Source organism: Diceros bicornis, chromosome 7 (assembly GCF_020826845.1).
Source record: "Diceros bicornis minor isolate mBicDic1 chromosome 7, mDicBic1.mat.cur, whole genome shotgun sequence".
Lineage (NCBI taxonomy): Eukaryota > Metazoa > Chordata > Mammalia > Perissodactyla > Rhinocerotidae > Diceros > Diceros bicornis.
Genome location: NC_080746.1, coordinates 50,198,783 through 50,210,401, shown reverse-complemented (window position 1 = coordinate 50,210,401; position 11,619 = coordinate 50,198,783).

The following is an 11,619-nucleotide window of genomic DNA, read 5'->3' as shown; positions in this document are numbered from 1 at the left end:
CTAAGTATCCATTGCCAAAAATAAGGTCATGAATTTATCCCTATGTTTCTTTCAAACAGTTTCATGGTTTTAGTCTTATATTTAGGTCATTGATCCATTTTGAGTTAATTATTATATATTCTGTGAGGTAGTTAGAGGTCTATTTTGAGTTAATTTTTTATATAATGGAAAGTAGGGGTCATGTTTCACTATTTTGCCTGTGAATCTTCCCTCCTTCCTTTCTTCCTTCCTTCCTTGCTTTCTTCTATCCCATTTTCTTTTTCTGTCTGACTAATACTGATTGACTACCAGGTATATTACCTTGGGTCAAAATCTTCCAGTGATTCTTCCTGATATGAGAAATTTTAAAATTCTACCTACCAAGCAATTGACTAAAAACATTTTGAATCTTATTTAGGTATCAGTGATATTGCATCAGAATCTATATTGGGTTATTATATAGAATGGTTTATGTAGTCTTTCTTCCATTAAATAAATTGTGCAGTATAAATACAAAATATAATACTGTGCCAGAGGAGCCAATTTTTATTTTGATAAACAAATTATTTTTCAGTGATTCACTTATTAATCAAGTATCCAGTAAAGGTCTTTGTATTAAATATATTGCCATTCTTTTAACATGAAGGAACAAGGAATCTAGTATAAAAATGCACAAAGGAACATTGACTTTAAAATACATAGTGGCAAGTGATGTGATGAAGTGTGCATGACGCAAAGCACTCAGAAGAGGCATTAAACCAATTCTACAGAGTAAACAGTCAATAATCATATTGATCTAGGAGATGTGTGAAACTGAAGCTCTAAGTACCAGGAAGAGGTAAATGGATGCTGGAGAAAAAAACAATCTAGATAGAGAAAGGACAATAATAGAGCACATGGCACATTCAGGGAACTATTCATAACATGGGATTCTTACAGTAAAGAGTATGCATAGGAGATAGAGGAGAAGGACATAAACATATATTGGAGAAGGACATGACAATGGATAGACTGTGTATGACATATGAAGTAATTTGGTTTTACCTTCCAGGCAGTGAAGAAACACTGAATAACTTAAAGGGAAAGAGTGAAATCATCCAATTTACATTTTAGAAGATTGCTTACAGACAGTGTGGAGGATGAATTAGAAAAGCATGAGATTAAAGGCAGGAAGTTAATGCAGTTGTGCAGATGTAATAGAGTCAATCATAGTAAATCAGAGTGGCATATTTTTTAACCTTGCACTACATTTGATATAAATTCACAGTGTGGGAAAATATAAGTTGTGAATATAGAAAAATATGACATTTTTAACAAATAAATAATGACATACACCCAAATAAATAGATCCTTCCAAGTAGTGACCTATAAAAGTATGTACTTATTTTAACAGCACTATCACCACTCAAAATATATTTGTATCTCTTCTTTTACACTTGCCTTCAAAGGTAGTTTGTAAGTCATACTAAAAGTATGTTTATTGCTTCATAAATTATTTTTTTAAGTTGTTAATAGCAGATATTTGAACAAAAATGTCATTGCCTTACTTATCTGACATTTTGTTTTCGAACATCCTTTGCCTCTTCCTTAAGTTGAATGAAAAGAATTTGGGTGTTTTTAGAAAAAAAGAAATACATCGGGCCTAAAATGTCACAATTCCCTGTAAGTGCTTTGTAAAGGCTGCTTCTTTTATAAAGAACGTGTATTCTTTCTCTAGTTCTCCATGTTTTCCACCCCTCCTTCCTCTACTCATTCAATATACTTACCTGAAACCTTATAGGTTTTGATTTTCTTAGTTATACTACTCAGTTTCTCTTCTGATAAAAGGATAATTAAATCTAACTTTCAGATTTTCGGTGAGGATTCATGTGAGGTTTAAAGACAACGTATGCAGAGCACTCAGCTTTGTGTCATTTTAGAAATCATCTTTTTAAAAAGTAGTTGGTTAACTCAAGTGGGAGATATGAATAATCTGATTTAATTACTCAGGTTCCTAGATGACCCAGGTTGGTAATATACAGAAAAAGAATGGCATAGAAAATGTATATTATAACATTAATATTATACTAAACAGAACTTTATATTTAGATGGTTCATTCATAACATAATTTGGCAGGACCTTCAGGTCTTTACTATGGGCATCATCATTATTTTATTATATTTTACTATTGATGAAAAATGGAAATACTAGAATGTGAGACAATGTATCTTTACTTCAGTTAGTATATTCATACTAAGGAAGAATTTCCCTCAGAAATTGTGCTAAGATATAGATTAAAGCAAGTCTTATTAAACCAGTTTATTTAGGACAAATCTTTCTGGTTTCAACTTCTACTTGAGCAAAGTTAGATTTGCCTTCATAGCATGTGTTAGAAATCCCTGATGGGTTATGTTGAACGATTGTCTATCCTCATGACCTTTCCCATCATCCCGTGATTTTACCATCCCCTACAACACTGAGTCTACTATTTGTACTTGACAACTGTGAAAAGTTTTTTGTTCCACAGATGTTTACCTAATATAACTCTCAGAATGACTTTAAGTATACTCTTTTTCCCTCATTATGGATAGTTCATTAACTCACATCAATATATTCAATTTACATATAAGTTACATCAATATATCCTATTCACGGAACTAGTGAAACTACAAATTAGAAGAGGCTTAAAGGATAGACATGAAATTCAATCACTAACTTAGAAATATCAAGAGGAGGAGGCTCCTACATTTTGCAAGGATGTCCCTTATGCTTTTGTATAGCTTCCACTCTTAGAAATAATATTTGTATTTAATGTAAACTTTCTTTGATTTCCAACTCTTAATTTATTTCAGCTAATAAATTTATTTTACTAGGCTCTGAAAATACTGAAATAAACTAGACAGATTTATTCTTTGTATTCAAAGATTATACAAAATAGAAAGATAGAAAAAAGAACAACCTTACAAGGATAATGAATACCATGAAGAGAAAATAATGGAGTGTTATTAGAACATATAAATAACAGACTTGCGGGCTGGCCCAGTGTTGTAGGTGTTAAGTGCACACGCTCGTGGCCCTCAGCCCGAGGGTTCGCAGGTTCGGATCCAGGGTGCGCACCGACCCTCCACTTGTCAAGCCATGCTGTGGTAGCATCCCATATAAAGTAGAGGAAGATGGGCACAGATGTTAGCCCAGGGCCAATCTTCCTCAGCAAAAAGAGGAGGATTGGCATCGGATGTTAGCTCAGGGCTGATCTTCCTCACAAAAAATAAAAAATAAATAAAAATAAAAAATAACAGACTTAACCTAGTTTGAGTTAATAGAAAATATTTGCTCAATATTATGCCTCCCCTATTTATCTAAAGATTATTTAAGAAGAGAGACTGCCTTATTCATCACTGTCTTTCTAGCATCAAGATAACTTTTGACTTAAGATTGTACAGTCATGCATTGCTTAACAATGGGGATATGTTCTCAGAAATGTGTCGTCAGGCAATTTCGTCATTGTGCGAACATCATAGAGTGTACACAAACCTAGATGGTATAGCCTACTACACACCTAGGCTATATGGTACTAATCTTATGGAACCACCCTTGTATATGTGGTCCGTCATTGACTGAAATAGGATTTTGCAGCACATGACTGTATTTTTATTTTTATGGGTTGTTTCCATTGTCCCATTCTGTCTTGATCTTTTAACAATTTTTATCCATAATCTCATTTAGTTTTGTATTATCTACAAATGTATCAGATTTTTTTAAACAAAAACAATGAATGGTACTAATGAAACTCAAAAGTCAATTTTAATCCTTAATGTGAGTCCATTGCTGAGCTATATGTTGTGAAATAGTGAAGGGTCTGTGGAAGATTTTTATTATATAATGTTAGGCATTCTACATACATAATACTACGCTTATTGAAAAATAGAATTTGACAGGTTGTGGCTACAGCTGGTAGCAGAAGTTTTAATATCTTGTTGCTAAGAGATAATTTCTTAAGAGGTATTTATTTGTTCTCAGAGAAGGGAATCAGTCACTTCAGGTTTGATTTCCCTTAACTGGTTGGAATCTAATTGGGTTTTCAAAATGAGCTAAATTACACATAAACGCCCTGGTAGATGCAGTGAGGAGTCTGAGCCTTTTATGTGTTATCATCATGAAGACAACAACTCTAAACGTGTGCATTCGTTTAACACGTATTTGGAGTCAACAATGCATGCCCGCGGGCACTGTATTAGACCCTGGAAATATAAAGATTGATGCAAGACTCCCATGCTTATGATATACAGTCTTCATGGGAGACAGAATCACGACTCAAAAAGATAATGAGACAGGCTAAGTGCTATAAGAGAAGTAATTACAAAGTGCACTGTGCAAGCACACAAGCAAGAATGAGTAATTTTGCTTTGGTGTATTTGAATTATTTTTGAAATTTGGTACTTTTTTTAATCTTAAATTTTTAAAGCTTTTTATTGAAGTATCACACATCTAGAAAGATGAAAACAATTTAAGTGTAGAGCTTGATAACTTTTTTGTGTGTGTGTGGGGAAGATCAGCTCTGAGCTAACATCCGTGCTAATCCTCCTCTTTTTTTTTGCTGAGGAAGACTGGCTCTGAACTAACATCTATTGCCAATCCTCCTCGGTTTTTTTTTTTTTCCCCAAAGCCCCAGTAGATATTTGTATGTCATAGTTGCACATCCATCTAGTTGCTGTATGTGGGATGAGGCCTCAGCATGGCCGGAGAAGTGGTGCGTCGGTGCGCGCCCAGGATGCGAACCTGGGCCGCCAGTAGTGGAGCGTGTGCACTTAACCGCTAAGCCACAGGGCTGGCCCTAGAGCTTGATAACTTTTGACGAATAGAACACTCTCATGTATCTGTAGTCCATATTTTGCAATCTCAATCAGTAACTACACCTTCTCCCTAAAGAAAATGGATAATCACAGATTGTTTCACCTGTTTTTGAACTTTTTATAAGTTGAATCATATACTAAGTATTTTTTATTTTTTGCTTCTAACTCACTCAAAGTGGGATTCATCTGCACTTTTGCATATGGCGGTAAATTATTTTCTTTTCTACATAGGATTTCATTTATTTATTCAAACAATTTATTACTCATTTTGCTATGCCAGGATATATGGACGGTTTTTAATTTAAGGCTATTAAATTATATGCTGTATGAGCATGTTATGTACTGAATATATGTGTCCCCCCAAAATTCTTGTATTGAAATCCCACCCCCAAATATAATGATTTTAGGAGATAGGGCCTTTGGGAAGTAATTAGGATTAGATGAGGTCATGAAGGTGGAGCCCTCATTAATGGGATTTGTGCCCTTGTAAGAGTCATGAAAAAGTTTGCTTCCTCTCTCTACTTTTTCCACCAAGTGAGGATACAATGAGAAGTCTGCAACCAGGAAGAGCACCTTCACCATAATCCAACCACGCTGGCACCCTGATCTCAGACTTTCAGTTTCCATAGCTGTAAGAAATAAATTTCTGTTGATAAGCCACCCAGTCTATGGTACTTTGCTATAACAGCTCAAACAGACTAAGACAGAGCACACGTGCACACTTCAGTTGGACATGTTTCTGTAGGAATGATACGACTGGGTTATAGTATATGCATATATTCAATTGTAGTAGATACTACATAACTATTTTCCAAAGTGGTTGCATTAATTATGCTTTCAAAAACAATCTATAATAAGTCCCATTGCTCAGCAACCTTATCATAACTTAGCATTTTGAATCTTTTTCTCTCGTTTTGAAAATTTTAACCTTTCTACTAGAGCTAAAATAATAACATTTTTAAAAATTTTAGCAATTCTCAGCCTAAAATAAAAGAAAAAGATCATATGAAATAGTATTTTCATATATTTATTCTATACTTTGATATACCAGTTGGGGAAAATTGCTTTTCAAGTTCTTTGCCCATTTATCTATTAAGGTTTTTTTTCTTGGGTATTAAAAGAAGTTCTTTGTACATTCTCTCCCTCCTTATGACTTGGATTTTCATCCCCTTATGATGTTTTGTATTAACACAAGTTTTTGTGTGTAACTTAATCTAATTTTTCAGTCTCTTCTTTTATGATTCTGCTATTGTGTTCTGTTTAAGAATTTTTGCCTAAGCCTAAAGTCATGAAGATATTCACCTATGTTTTTATTTAGAAGCATTATTACTTCATCTTTCATATTTAGATCTATAAACTACTTGGAGTTGATAACTATTACTAGTTTTCGTTATGGGTCAAAATTATTTCTAACTAATTTTCTTCCTCACAATCTACAATCTATTTTATAATAAATCAAGTGCTCCTATATGTGATGATCTGTCTACCGTTTATTTTATCGTGTTTGTCTATTTGCCCCCAACATCAATAACGCACTGTTGTAATCTCTGCAACTTTAGAATAAATCTAGATATCTGGTAGTTCCACCCCTCCCTCTTTGTGGTTCTTTAAAATTGTCTTGGCAATATTTGACCCTTTCCATTTCTGTATAAATTTTAGTCAACTTATAAATTACCATAAAAGAAATCTAGGGTTTTTAATTGATACTACATAAAATTTTACAGAACAAAATGGAAAATTGATAGCTTAACAAAATTGAGTATCCAATCCAAGAACATGGTTCATTTCTTAATTCACTTAGATCCTCTTATTTTCTCTGCAGTTATCTATGACAAAGATTTTAAAATAAAATTCCTTTATTCCACAAAATTTTATTTTGATAAAATTTCAAAAATTATATAATGGTTGAAAATTCAGCCATGAACCTTTACCTTATTTTCATATCTTTATATACTTTTACTCATATGAAACATTTGAAAGTCCAGTTGCAGAATTCACAATCATTCACCTCAATATTAATATTAATATTTCAGCATAAATCTTCTGAAAACAAGGCATTCTTCGTCATACCCAGTACAATTTATACATTTAAGAAATTTAACATAATTCATTTAGGACATCTAATATAGGTTTTCCACATTAAAATTTCCCATTTTTTCCAGTATAACTTTCATAGCTTTCTATTCTCCAGGATCTAGTCAAGATTTATTTCTTGTTCAGTAAATATTTTATATTGTGTGCATGTGTACTTCCTGCACACATTTCATTATGTATTCATTATATATTCTAGTGTATTTGATGTTTTCTTAAGCTATATTAAATTGTCTTATTTTGTATAATTTTAAAAATTAATTTTATATTTGTGTATTATATTTATACGAAATACAGTTGATTTCTATATTGAGCTTTTATCATCTTAAATTCATCTTATAATTATAATAGTTTATCTATAAAATATTTTGGAATTTTTAAACATATGGTTTGTAAACAATGATAGTGTTATCCCTCTCTTTTCAATCCTGACACTGCTTATTTCTTTTTCATGCCTTAATTCACTTGCTAGAATCATCAATACCAGGTTGAATAGAAGTAACGACAGTGAGCATTTTTGTCTCTTTCTCGACTTCGGAAGGAAAGTATCAACAAATTACAATAGATATATGTACGATATTAACTGAAAATTATTTGTAGAGGCCCTATTATAAATTTAACAATATACCTCCTACTCCAAATTTTGCTTAAGGATTTCATAATAAAGGGATGTTGAATTTTATCTGCATCTATTCACATGAATTGATATTTTTTCTGCTCTGTGAATTTAGTAAATAACATCAACTTATTTTTGATATTAATCCAAATTTGCATTCTTAAAGAATTAGAAAGAGAGACAGAGAGAGCTGGAATTGGTGGTTTGGTAATACAATCCTCTCTCAGTATTCATGGGGGATTGGTTCCAGGACCCCATGGATATCAAAATCCACATATGTTCAAGTCCCTTATATAAAATGGCAGAAGTATTTGCATGTAACCGATACACATTCTCCAGTATACTTTAAATCATCTCTAGGTTACTTATAATACCTAATAAAATGTAGTTGTTATACTGTATTGTTAAGGGAATAATGGCAAGAAAAAAAGTCTGTACATTTTCAGTTCAGACACAATCATCATAGGCCTTTCCATCCATGGTTGGTTGAATCTTTGGATGTGACATCCGCAGATATGGAGGGCCAACTGTATTGTGTTTATAATTTTGGTTTCTATGTTCATGAGAGATAATAGTCTACGATTTTTATTTGTCATAATGCCCTCATCAGGCTTTTATTTCAAGTTCATTTTGGCTTTATAAAATGTGTCCTGTCTTTTTGTATTCTGAAATAGTTTGCTTAATATTAGTGTTATTTCTTTCTCAAATGTTGGGTAGAATTTAGTGATGAAACACTTTGGGTCTGGAGGGTCCTTTTTGGGAGGATTTACAATTACAAATTCTATAGCTTTGATAAATTTAGAATAAATCAGACTTTCTATTCCTTCATGTATTTATTTTGGTGAATTGTGATTTTCTTAAAATTTTATTATTTCATCTAAATTTTTAAATTAATTTTATGATTGGTCATAATTTTATTATATATTTAATATTTCTAGGATTTGTTGTGATGGTCTATTTTTTTATTTCTGATATTGGCAGTTTGTGTTTAATCTTTTTTTACCTGATCATTCTTTCTAGGGTATAATCTAATTTATTAATCTTTTCAAGCAACCAGGTTTTCGCTTTGCTGGTCATCTTTACTTTACATTTATTATTTCATTCATTTCTCTTCTAATCTTTGTTATTTTAATCTCCTATTTTGCTTCAGTTTGATTTTCTAGTGTCTTTGTGGGATTTGATGTGAATCCTTAGAAGGAAGGTGGTTCTTCTGTTCTAATATGTTCACTAGAGCTATACATTTCTGTCTAAGCACAGCTCTAGTTGCCTCCAGAAGTTCAAATTTTCCTTTGCAAATTTTTCTTTAACGATGAGCTATTTAAAAGTGCATTTCCAAACAATTTGAGATTTTCTAGTAAACTTTCTGTTATTGATGTCTAACTTATTTTCACTTTGGTCAGAAAATATATTTTAATCAATTTCAATATTTTGAAATTAAGATTTTCTTTGGCACGGCGTAGAGCCAAATTAGGTAACTATGCCATTTACCCTTGAAAAAGATGTGCATTCTTCAATATCTTGGATGTGGTGTTCCACACATGACAATCCATTCAAGTTACTAAACAGTATTGCTCAGATCTGTACGCTTGCCGGCTTTTGCTTTGCTTGTTTCATCCATTGATTTCAGAACAATGTTAACATCTTCCACTTTGGTTATGGATTTGTCCATTTCTTTTTTATGTTCTCTTATGTGTTTTCATGTTATGATGTTTTGACTTCTATATTTTGTAGCTATGTATTTCATTCTTACCTATATTTTCATAGTTTCCTTTTAAGAGAGACTTTTACCATTGTGAAAGCCCTGTATTATCTCTAGTAATGCTTATTGCTTTAAAGTTTATTTTTTCTGATATTACCGTAACAAATGCAGCAATGTTTTGAATTTTCTTTGTGTATCTTCTCCCATGTTTTTCCTTTCAATCTTTCTCTAGCTTTATATTAAAATTGTGTCATTTGTAGGATGCATATAGTTTGGTTGCTTTTAAAACTTAGTCTTATAATCTTGTCTTTTAATTAGAATATTTATTTTATTTACATTTAATATAACATCTGATATAGTTGGATTTACTCCTCTATATTACCATTTGTTTTATAATTGCCCCATCTCTTTTATGTTCTGTTTCTCCTCCTTTTTTCTGTTGGCTTCATTAAATTTTTCAAATATTTATTCCGTCTACTAGTTTTATTGCTACATTATCTAACTGTCCTTTTAGTTGCTACTCTAAGATTATACGTGTATCCTTGACTTATTAAATTCTAATATAAATTATTAATTTTAATATTTTCCAGAAACTGAGAATCATAGAGCACTCAATGTTTTAATTAGGAAATTTTCTACTGACATGTATTCCAGTTTAATTCTTTACTAGCCTTTTCTAATCTACTTTTAAGTGTATTCTTTGACTTCTTAATTTGTTATTTTATTTTTAAATTGTAAAATTCCCATTTTATTCCCATATTTATATTTTTAAGAGTTTAACTGAAATTTTTCATCCTGGAATTTTTCTATAGCATTTACTTTTCAGAACTCATCTCCCACTGTATATCTACTTCAATTCTTCTATGCTATAAATAAATGCTCATTTAATTTGCTATCACCTAAATATGCTTAGAGCTTTCCTATGTCTGAGCCTGTAAGCATATGTTCCTGTACTTTATTGAAAATTTGCCCATCTTTCAAGTTACAGATCAAACTTGGACTCTTACTAAGAGAAAACTGTTTCTCTACTCACATTTCTGGGTTTTACACAGCAAATAATTCTCTAATTCTCTGTGGGCACCAACTGGATGTTTTACAACTTAATTTAATTCTGACACTAACTACCCGGAGTTAGCGCAGACCCCACAGGTTAAGGGCTCAATCCCACAAGACCGCCCCCTACTTCAGATGCCAATCTCAAGTAGTGGCTCCCAGGGTACCCACACTTCTATCCGACTTGGTTATAAATCAGGGGTTCCCACCACCCCCTCTTTGGTTTTGATCATTTGCTATAATGGCTCACAGAACTGAGGATAACACTTTACTTATGTTTACTCGTTTATTATAAAGGATATTATAAAGGATACAGATAAATAGCCAGATGAAGAGGTATATAGGGTGAGGTAGGGAAGGGTCCTGAGTGTGGAGCTTCTGTCCCCATGGAGTTGGAGTGTGCCATTCTCCCAGCACTTGGATGCTCACCAAACTGGGAGATTTTCAAACCCCATTGTTAAGGAATCGTTAGAGAGGCTTCATCACGTAGGTGTGATCAATTATGAACTCAGTCTCCAGAGGAAGTGGGGTGGGTCTAAAAGTTCTAAGCTTTTAATCATGGCTTGATCTTTCTGGTTACCAGTACCTATCCTGAAGCTATCCAGGAGCCCACCAAGAGTCACCTCATTCCTATCAGCCAGGAATTTACAAGGAATTTAGGAGCTCTGTGTAAGACGCTTTTATCACCCCTATCATTCAGGAAATCACAAGGGTTTTAGGAGCTTTGTGCCAGGCAGAGACCAAATATATCTATTTCCTAACTCACACTTACCTGTATTTGTCCTAGTCTGAAGATATATATTTCATTATGCAAGATTTTTTCCCATTATTTATTTACACATATTGTATATTATATTTTGTGTGTGTGTGTGTCTGTGTGTATTCTCTTGTGCATATCAAAAGCTTTGTGAAGACTGGGAAAGCTCATATTTTTGGTGCCTCCTACAGCAGGTAGCATAGTGTCTTAATTCCAGTAACTTTACAACAAATATAAACTATGTAGAAATAGCATAGCCTAGTGGAAAGGATATGAGGTTGAGATGAGAATAAAATATTGGATTCAAATCTCAATTTTTCCATTTACAAGCTATGTATATTGAGAGATTTACTTAAACTATTGAGACTCAGTTTCTCATGTATAATTTTGGAATATTACTAATAGTATAATCTATATTTAAAATTATTGGAACCATTAAATTGGGAAAATGCATACAAAACACCCATGCCAGCATACCATAAACATTAATAATAGTTTATATTTTTTATGGACCTCTGCTTCTGTAGTCAAATGGTTAAGTGTTTTTGAAAAAAAGTTATAGATTATTTTTTGGTAATTCGGCTCAAAGAT